Genomic DNA, 9,102 nt, shown 5'->3' with positions numbered 1-9,102 from the left:
TGCAACTTATCTGGAAAAAGGTTTAAGGTAATTAAGAAAGATTTTTATTTTTAATAGGTCTCAAATGTAGCTGGACTACACTCATACCTATAAAAGCATTAGCAAAACAGCTTGCTCTTTTTGTTGTTGTTGTTTTCAAGGTTGGCTAAAACATTTAGAGGGGAATTACTACCCGCTCATCTCTAAAAGCAAGCAAGAAAGGTGAACTGGTTGCATAGCAACAGCTTCGACAAATAACCAGGCATTCTCAGATCTTAGACAATATTATAAAGAAGAAATGCGATTTGAGCCATGCTGAATATATTACAGACAACTTATAACAGAGCCCACTGATACAAGAGCCATTTCCCCTAAGCATGTTCACAGCAAAGAATGTAACCTGAAATTTGACTTCTTGATAGCTTTGAGATCCAAAATGTGAGCTATCCGAAACTGTAATGCTGGTTTATTATCATTACTTGTTCTATAATGGGACAACTGCAAACCTATCTTCAGATAACGCTCTCTAGATTTCCATGAAAATCCCTTGAATAGAATCACTTCCAGAGAAAGTGTGCTTTATAACTTAACTTACTTTAACCTACTTAACTTGTGACTGTTATTTTATACCTACCTTAGAGCACCTAAGATTCAGACAGATTGGTAGTATCTTAAGTCCATTGGGTCAAGTTAAAATTAACATTTGAAAAAGCAAAAATGCCATTTAGCCCCACAGTCCCCAGAAAGGTACACTGGTGCCAAATCCCAGTACCACCAGTCTCTTTACACAGTTAAATACTTAACAACTGGTTTCTACACTGTATGTCTTTGTACTCTGCCATTTATTTTTCCCCCTGTGATTGTTGTGGTGCTCACTGTATGAAACAGGCATTTCATACTTGCAGGGTGGCTGGTTCATCTCCGTTGTTAGCTGTCTTTTCTGGAGCAGCTATTTTCTTTGTCCCTGCAGTTGTACAATTTTGGGATGTCAGGAGTTAAACTACGTAGCTCTAACATGTTTCTGATTTTTATTTTGCTGAAGAAGATGGTCTCTAGGCCCACATTTCAAAACTGCATTCATAAATATTTGGTTAAAGGTAATTCTTTTCCTTATTTCTGCTTCTTGCCTGTCCTGTCCTTAAACCCTCTGTCAAAATTCATGCACTATCCACCATACTAATTTCAGATCAATAGCACAAGACTGTGCTATTGATGGATTACTTTTATATGTTTGGACATGAATTTCTAATCTGTAAGCCATTAATGTTTTCTTCCCTTCCTTAATTAAGGAAAATTAAAGTACCCAGAAATAGTTGATGTTTAATTCAGTTTTCTTTAGTGAAAAGGCTCACACTGCAAGTCAGACTGAAGTACTGAAGTTCAAGTAAATATTATTACTTGTGTTTGTTTATTTTATGGAGCTGTCATTTGGCACAGAAGGGAAGACAGGATGGTGAAAAAAAATGGGAGAAAAAGATGCTGTTTTAGTACAAGAGAACGGGTAAGTCTGGCTTTTTAAATATTCCCTTCTGAGTTCTCTGTGAGGCTCATATTAGCATGCTGTGGTAACAAGGGGTTTTAGTTTTCACAGAAGTTGGTGCTGCCTTGAAGTAATTAATTGGCAGAGAAGCTACTTAGTGTTATCTGGGGTATTGTACATCTATTGCAGTAATGTCTCAGATTTCATGTTTCTTAATATAATTTATTCACCCTTACCGATCTAATGAGCCTTAGCAAACAAATGCCATCAACCTTCCTGGCATGGATGGTGACCACTAAGATAAAATACTAGTCTTCTCAAATTTCCAGAAATTCCCAGCTTCAAGACAGCTTATCATTAGAATTATATCACAGTTCAGATTCTGAATGTTAACTATTGCCTAACAGTATCTTAGAAAATAGGTGTCCCCCAGTCACACACTGCTGCCAGCCTGAACTTATTGTGGCTGGTGATCTGCCTAACTGTGACTTCTACTCATGGGCCACTGTGAGTGGACATCCCAGGTAGAGTCAAAGTGACTGTTAATGGGTAAGATGCTGCTAATCCTAGGAGGAGTGTGCATTCTTAATGTCTATTAGTCTTGAACTATTACTAATTACTATTATGAATACAGAAGTAAAGAACAGAATAACTGTAGAAATTCACCATAAAGAGTTGATGGGTTTGTTCGTGTTTTGGGTTTTTGGTTTTATTTTTTCATCAGAACTCTTGAAATCTTACAATTTTTTCTAAACTTCTCTGTGCTCCTATCAGCAAATTAATTACAGCAAAACCTGTCACGTGAAAATACTGTTTTGAAAGTTCGTTATTCCATAGTAATGATAGAAAAACTCTTGTAAAAATTCTACTCAGAAACAAATATTTGTAGCCTACTCTAAAACACTGTTGCAATCATCGATATTTGTAGTGCAGAAGCTGTGACAGGGGATTTATTATGCTTGAGCTATGAATAAGCAAAGTAATTTAGTTGAACTTTTATTGACATCTTGCCAGTGCATGTGCTCTTTAATGTGATTTGTCTGTTAAGCTTGTACCTTACTAGCTAATTTAATACTTAAATAGTAATAAAAATTACCTACACGGTAATCCTTGGAGTTAAGTTGCTATGGGAGGGAACATTTCTCATACACTAATGATGTGCCCCAAAACTGTATAATCCCTAAATTAAAGGGTCATCAGAAATAGCTTTGATTACAGGAAGTCTGTCAGTAGATACGCTATTGTATTTCCAGAAAAGGCAGAAACAGAAGTTGTTAAATCCATGGAGGACTAATGGAGACAGTGTATGTGAGTGACATGGCAGGAGCCACATACTTATCCATACTTCCCAGTGTGAGGCTAGGATAAATAGACTGACCAGTGTCAAACAAGGAAGCTAGTTAACTGCTCAAATATATGAATGCTCCTCAGCTATTCCCAGCCACATAACAAATACCTGATGTGAGTTCAGGGTAAATGGTTCTGGAAATAAATTTATAAACCTGTATCTACATCTTAAATGACTTCAGCATGGAAACATTGAGGCTGTCCAATGTTTCCTGTATGTTACCTAGCCTGTGGTGACTAGAAAACAATGGGCCTTAGGAAGCCACTTTCATCAGAATGACTGTCTCTGTTAACCCACAAAGAGGGAAAAAATCAGAGAATTAAAAAGATTGCCTGAACCTTCAAGTCCATCCAGCTGACTTCAATGATGCTATGTCCTGCTCCAGAGTTTATCTCTACAGAGTCCAAATGTTACTGCTCTCTCTCCTTTGTACTTCAGAGTTCACACTTGGATCATTTTCTATTTGCAACCTGCCACTCAATAGATTGGATTAAGGAGTCTTTGTGGTTTGTGATTTTATTTAATCAGCTGAAGAAATTGTAAACATGTCACTTTCACAAATTAAAGAGAAAAATACAACAGCAGCACTAAAAAAAAGTAACTATGGCACTAGAAACAGGTTTTCTTCTAATGGAGGCAGCCTTGGTGCTTTCTACAGAGCCCTGGGCAGCATGCATGTCAGTCGCCTGTTCCTCTTTCGTAGCACTAGTTTCACTGCAGAAAGGCACCTCTTAAAAACCACGCAAAAGCAAGTATCTTCTTATTTACTATTTTCCTATTTACTACTTTGTAACACAAAATGCCTGTGCAATTGTATCAAGGAATTAAAGATGTGCCAGAAGCTGGGGTTCAGAAACAAATGTCAGCTCTAAACTTAGTTCTCTAAACTGTTAGAACTGGTGAATCAAAAAGGCACAGTGAAGGAGCAAAGTTTCTCACACAACAATGTGTAAACATCCCCTGTCCCTGTGGCTGGGGATACCTGTGAGGCATATGACAATTACTGTGCTATCCTCTAGTCACTAAAGGCAGATAAAATAGACTTTATTTTACAATAAAGGTTTATCCCAGACCTTTGCAATACACAGAACTTCTTTAAACCACCTCTGAGTCAGTTATGAACTCCTTGAGCAGGACTGAAGAGCTTTGCCACAGCCAGTGATGACAGCATTTTTCTCCAAGGAAATTACAGACTGTTTGTGTCCAAACTCAGGACAGCCTGTTCACATATAAGTAGGAGAAAGGGAAGACAGTGCAATCAAACACCTTCCTTCAGTTGGTTACTGTGTGAAACAGCTTAAGTCAGCATGTTGATGACAAAATTCAATAATGATTTCCTCATTCAGGTCACTAAGGCAGCCTTCTCTGACTACAATAAAAAAGACACTGCATATATTTCAGGTCTTTTTTTTTTCTTTCAAATACGCACTAAAGGAGAAAGCTTGGCCTAAGGAGATGATACTCTACACATCCTTAGGCTAGGTCTTGTTTGCCATGAAGATAGAAGCTCTACTCTTCATAATAGTAATGACATGGGATTCCCTCTGTGATGATGGTTATAGGAGAACTTGGGGTGCAGAGAGCAGACCCCACAACAACAGAAACCTCTCTTGCAATGAAGTTTCCCCTCCTCCATTCAATTAAAAGTTCAGCAGGATTGCACAAAAGTAGTCCTCAGAGACTTAATGGGATGAAGATTAGGAGACAGCTCTGAGTAGCTTGCAGGATTCTTGTTTGTTTTCATTATCATCTAAATCTACCCTAGAAAATCCGTATCTTTACTTTGCTGCTGTCCTATAATACTGTGCACCAGCATCTTTTAGAGAAGTCAAAATATATTTCCCCATGAACAGATGATCTTGCAACAGATGTTGCTATAAGCCTAGTATCAACTTACACTTTGCTTTAGTACCACCTATTGACTGCTATAGAAAAATATTCCAATTTAATAGCAGAACTTGGATACCTTCAAAACATCTAGTACAAGTGTACTAGCTTTCCCAAAAGAAAAAGGATCATTTATCTTTGTCTCTTGGAGCTACTCCTACTGTTCAAAACCTCTCTGCCTGGAATGAAGCTGTAAATTGCACATACCATCAGTTCCTTCTATAGAAGTTAGCAAGTTTTGGCCCAGCAAGGCATTCCTCTCTCTCATCCGCTAATAAACACATCAACTTCAAATAAAATGCAAGATACTTTGACACTGGATTGCGACTTCAAGTCTAAGCCCATCACAGCACCAAACTGAGAGCATGAGGATTTTCACAGTTTGTAACATAAATTGACATACGGACAACTTGGAGATTTTGTGAACCTGTCTGACTTTCTTACATGAGACAAGATGTAGAATGGTATTTGATTCTAAGCAGTGCATTGAGAGCATAACATCTGACAGAGCTAGAGCAAGATTTAAATATTTAAAGTGATACAAAAGGCATGTTTTTCCCCCATGTTTTTTTAAAAAGTAAAAACAGAGTCTGAGAGATACCTTATAACCAGCCCAATTTAACCACCCTTCAGACTCCAGTCCTTGTTGCCTTTTCCCCAGGATTACTGACTTACATCCCATTTACATTCAATCCCCATGCTCAAATTGTGACTGACATTTCTTGTTTCTGGACCAACCAAAGTTGTATCTTGGCTTAGAGGTTACATAAAGTTTTAGTTAGGTTATGTATTTAATTCACATGTTCATTGCTTAGACCAAGCTGGAAATGGATGATGAGCACGGAGAAAAGACTGCTTTTGGCTCATCATATCACCTTGTATTGCTGCATACGTAATGGTGTGTAATCTGGAGTGTACCTGAAGACAAACATGTGCCTTTGAAGGTGTAGTTTCAGATCTAGAAAATGCTACAGCAGCTTGGTAATGGGAGCAATCCCCTTTCTTCAACCTGCCTTGTAAAGCAACACACAACTACTGGCTTTAGTTTTTGAAAAAGACAGAGGTTACTTCTATAAGGTACAATTTGAATTATCCCAGAGAAAACTGAGGTGGAGGAGCTTCATAAAACCTGTAATATGAATGCATGTGAAAATGGTGGGGGAGAGAGAAAAAATCCCACAAGATGGTAGTCTACTGCAAGTAACCAAGACCTGTGGCATTTGTAATAAATGAAATACAGATCCCAGTCTGCATTTCCACCCACTGCATTTTTTTCAGGGTCAACATTTAAATTAAGCCCGTATCTGGAGATGAATAATGAGATAGGTACCATTGTAGAATAAGAAAGAGCTAAGTCTGTGCAGAGTTCATCATCAAACTCTGTTCTGCATGGTCTCTGTTCTGCATGTTCACTGTTCTGCATGGTCACTGATTATTCAAACATGCCCAGAAGAGCAAACAAACATAACAAAAACATGGCTGCAGGGAACATCTTCATAAATGGTTATTAACTGAGATACAGCGCATGCTGTGCTCCTTATTACAGGACCATACCTGAGAGCCCCGAACCGCACTCAAACACCTGCAGCCCCACGAGCCTCCTCCGGGAGCGCTCGGAGGCAGGAGCAGAGGGATCGGCTCTGCCTTTCTTACCCACGCACCGAGGTGGAACCAAGAGAGGCCACAACCCTCCCATGGCATCAGGCAGCGTTCCTGCCAAGTGCAGGAGTTACAGGAAAAGGAAGATCCCAGCAGAGGCTGTGACGGGACTGACAATACCCCGAAGGCAAACAGGAGGGCACCTGTGCCTTGCTGTGCCCAGCGGCTAATCCACTCGCCTCTATGTGCCCCACCACACAACACAGCCTCTAACCTTCCCTTTGCACACCAATGGGCTGCTGGCCCTGTGGCAACAAGCACAAATGGTCCCGAGTGTGCTGTGGGCAAGAAAGCTGCTGAGGGCTGGAGCAGCCATGCTGGGCAAGCCCGGGGCAGAGGAGCTGCTGCTACACCCGCACCAGCCAGAGCACCAGGGATGGGCACACAGGGGGTGAGAACAGCCCCTTTCCTGCACATCCTTAAGGGGCAGCACACAGCTCCCAGCTGAGCCTGGGCATGGGAAGGGCAAACAGCCCTTTCTACCTACAGCCCATGTGCCCCATGGTACAGCCAGGGCCTAGGGAAGCAGTGTGACCATGGAGTGCAGTCATTCCCATGGCAGCAGGTGCTCTGCAGCCTCTTACACATGAGGAACCACAGCAGCTTGTTCTCAGCTGGTTTTATTCCAGCTCTGTCACAGATGCAGAAGTTTCTCAGCTGTTCCAGTGATTCTCATCCGCACGTGCAGCCCAAGCACCAGTCTGGAACAGGACCCTGCCCATGCAGCCCTGGGAGACTGCAGGACCAAGCTGGACAGGAGCCCAGGAACTGGCATAAGCCCTTGTCTGCTTCCCACACATCCAAACCTTAAGCCCCCAGATTAATCTTCCCAAGGAATAAGAGTGGCACCAAGTGGGCTATTAGGAGATAACCCACTGTTGCCTTCCTTCCTTGCAGCACAGCTCAGGGGACAGGCTTCCTCTCACTGTGCCTTGCATCCCAGCACACAGACGTGCCTCACCCAGAGCTCCACTGGGGTCTCACGAGAAGAAACTCCCATCACCTCCAGCATCCTGAAATAAAGCAGAAGAAGAGTCTCATTCTGCTCAGCCATCTCCCACCTGACATAGTGTGACACCCACAGCCAGAGATGAACCAGACTGGTTTGTGCTGGAAGGGACCTTAAACCTTACCCAGCTCCAACCCCTTCCACTGGAGCAGCTGCTCCAAGCCCCTGTGTCCAACCTGGCCTTGAGCACTGCCAGGGATGGGGCAGCCACAGCTTCTCTGGGCACCCTGTGCCAGCGCCTCAGCACCCTCACAGGGAACAGCTTCTGCCTCAGAGCATCTCAGAGGTTTCTCACCTCTTTTCTGCCTCTTGGAGAAGGGATTTCGCGGCTTCAGGGTCACTCTTCATAAAGGTTTGATATGGAGAAGATGACTCCAGGTAACCCACCACACCAGCGACAGTCATGGGGATGGTATCAAAGATATCGGTAATTCTGGGACACATGGGGGAGAAAGCAGCACTGGCAAGTTACATCTTAGAGGCAGGGGAACAAGGACAACAGACTGACAAGGTGGTGAATATCTGATACCATGAAATACCAACAGATGGAAACAACATCCAGCTGTGGCATTTGGTAGGTCAGAAGCTCCAACTGATGCACTACTAGAGCAGAGATGGTCATTAGGACCATCTAACATAGTCTGTGACCTGATCAGCCCTTTCAACACAGGCCTATTCCCCTCCAGGAGCCAGGACACCAACACGTCTGCACCACCACTGCCAACATGTCCTTTATGCTGCAGAGTCAGCCCCTGCCCCAGGCCCTGGTGGGAAGGGGGCACTGGATCCCTGCAATTCTTGTCAGTTTCTTTCACTCACTGCATTGTTCCCCTTCCTCCATGAAGTGATCAGCCCAGACCCTCAGATTACCATAACTCACCATAAAGAAACCCCTAACCCCGTTCTCCTTGAGCAGGAAGGGCTCTTGCACCCCTCGGACCTCACACGCTGGCCAGCACAGACCCACATCCAATGCAGCAGAAGTGGAAGTGCAGCCACAGTGCATGTGCTGGAAGCTCTGGCAAACCCAGCTCTGACCGAACTGGTGGCAGGGAGAGGAGCGGAGATGCCCACCTCCATGCACTGCTGGTGCTGCACCGAGGGGTTCTGCTCACCTCTGCTTGTCTGGGAATGGCAAAGCCTCAAAGATCTCCTTGTAGTCCTCCAAGACAAGTTTTATCCTGTGATGGGAGTGTTTTAAAAGCAGGTCCCAGAACTGTAAAGGCAGTGCATTAGAAACCAACCACAGCCCTGCTGGAAGCTCTCAGCCTCACCTGGCCCTAGATCTGATGCACTCATAAACATTTTCTTAAACACTCCTGGCATTAAAATACACCAAAATCTTTCTTAGCATCAAGAACTTGAGAATACTCTTTTATTATAGAGATGAGGGTCTGCCGCGGAAAGGACTCAGTCAGAGACCAATATGATCAGACAAGAAGCCCTTTATTGCAAAGCATTAACTCCTTATATACTATTGCTTACACACACCTACAGTAATCTGGCATATAATGATTGGATACTTGTCTTGAAGACCCTTAGTGACTAACATAGAATTGGTTAAGCACAGGTGTGAGAACTTGACCTCGAACGCTTGCCAACAGCCCACAGTTCTCATCACTCAGTGAATTACAGCTTCTTCTTATCTTGCTTGCTTAGGCTTCCTCAGGCCTCCCACGGCCTTGCTGTATCCCTCGGAGTTATTCAGAGCTCATGTACCAAATATCCATTCTCCTGTGA

At 42.9% G+C, this 9,102-nt stretch overlaps 1 long non-coding RNA gene across 1 annotated transcript; it reads right to left on the bottom strand.

Annotated features, from left to right (window-relative positions):
* Positions 1-7,137: 7,137 nt before the first annotated feature.
* LOC117436684 (uncharacterized) lies at positions 7,138-8,742 on the bottom strand. Its single transcript, XR_004550024.1, has 3 exons — positions 8,478-8,742; positions 7,658-7,795; positions 7,138-7,366 (listed from the first exon to the last, which is right to left on the bottom strand). It is a non-coding gene; the product is annotated as an uncharacterized lncRNA (long non-coding RNA).
* Between the last annotated feature and the right edge of the window lie 360 nt (positions 8,743-9,102).

This window comes from Melopsittacus undulatus, chromosome 9 (assembly GCF_012275295.1).
Source record: "Melopsittacus undulatus isolate bMelUnd1 chromosome 9, bMelUnd1.mat.Z, whole genome shotgun sequence".
Classification (NCBI taxonomy): domain Eukaryota; kingdom Metazoa; phylum Chordata; class Aves; order Psittaciformes; family Psittaculidae; genus Melopsittacus; species Melopsittacus undulatus.
This window is presented reverse-complemented; position numbering and strand designations above follow the sequence as displayed.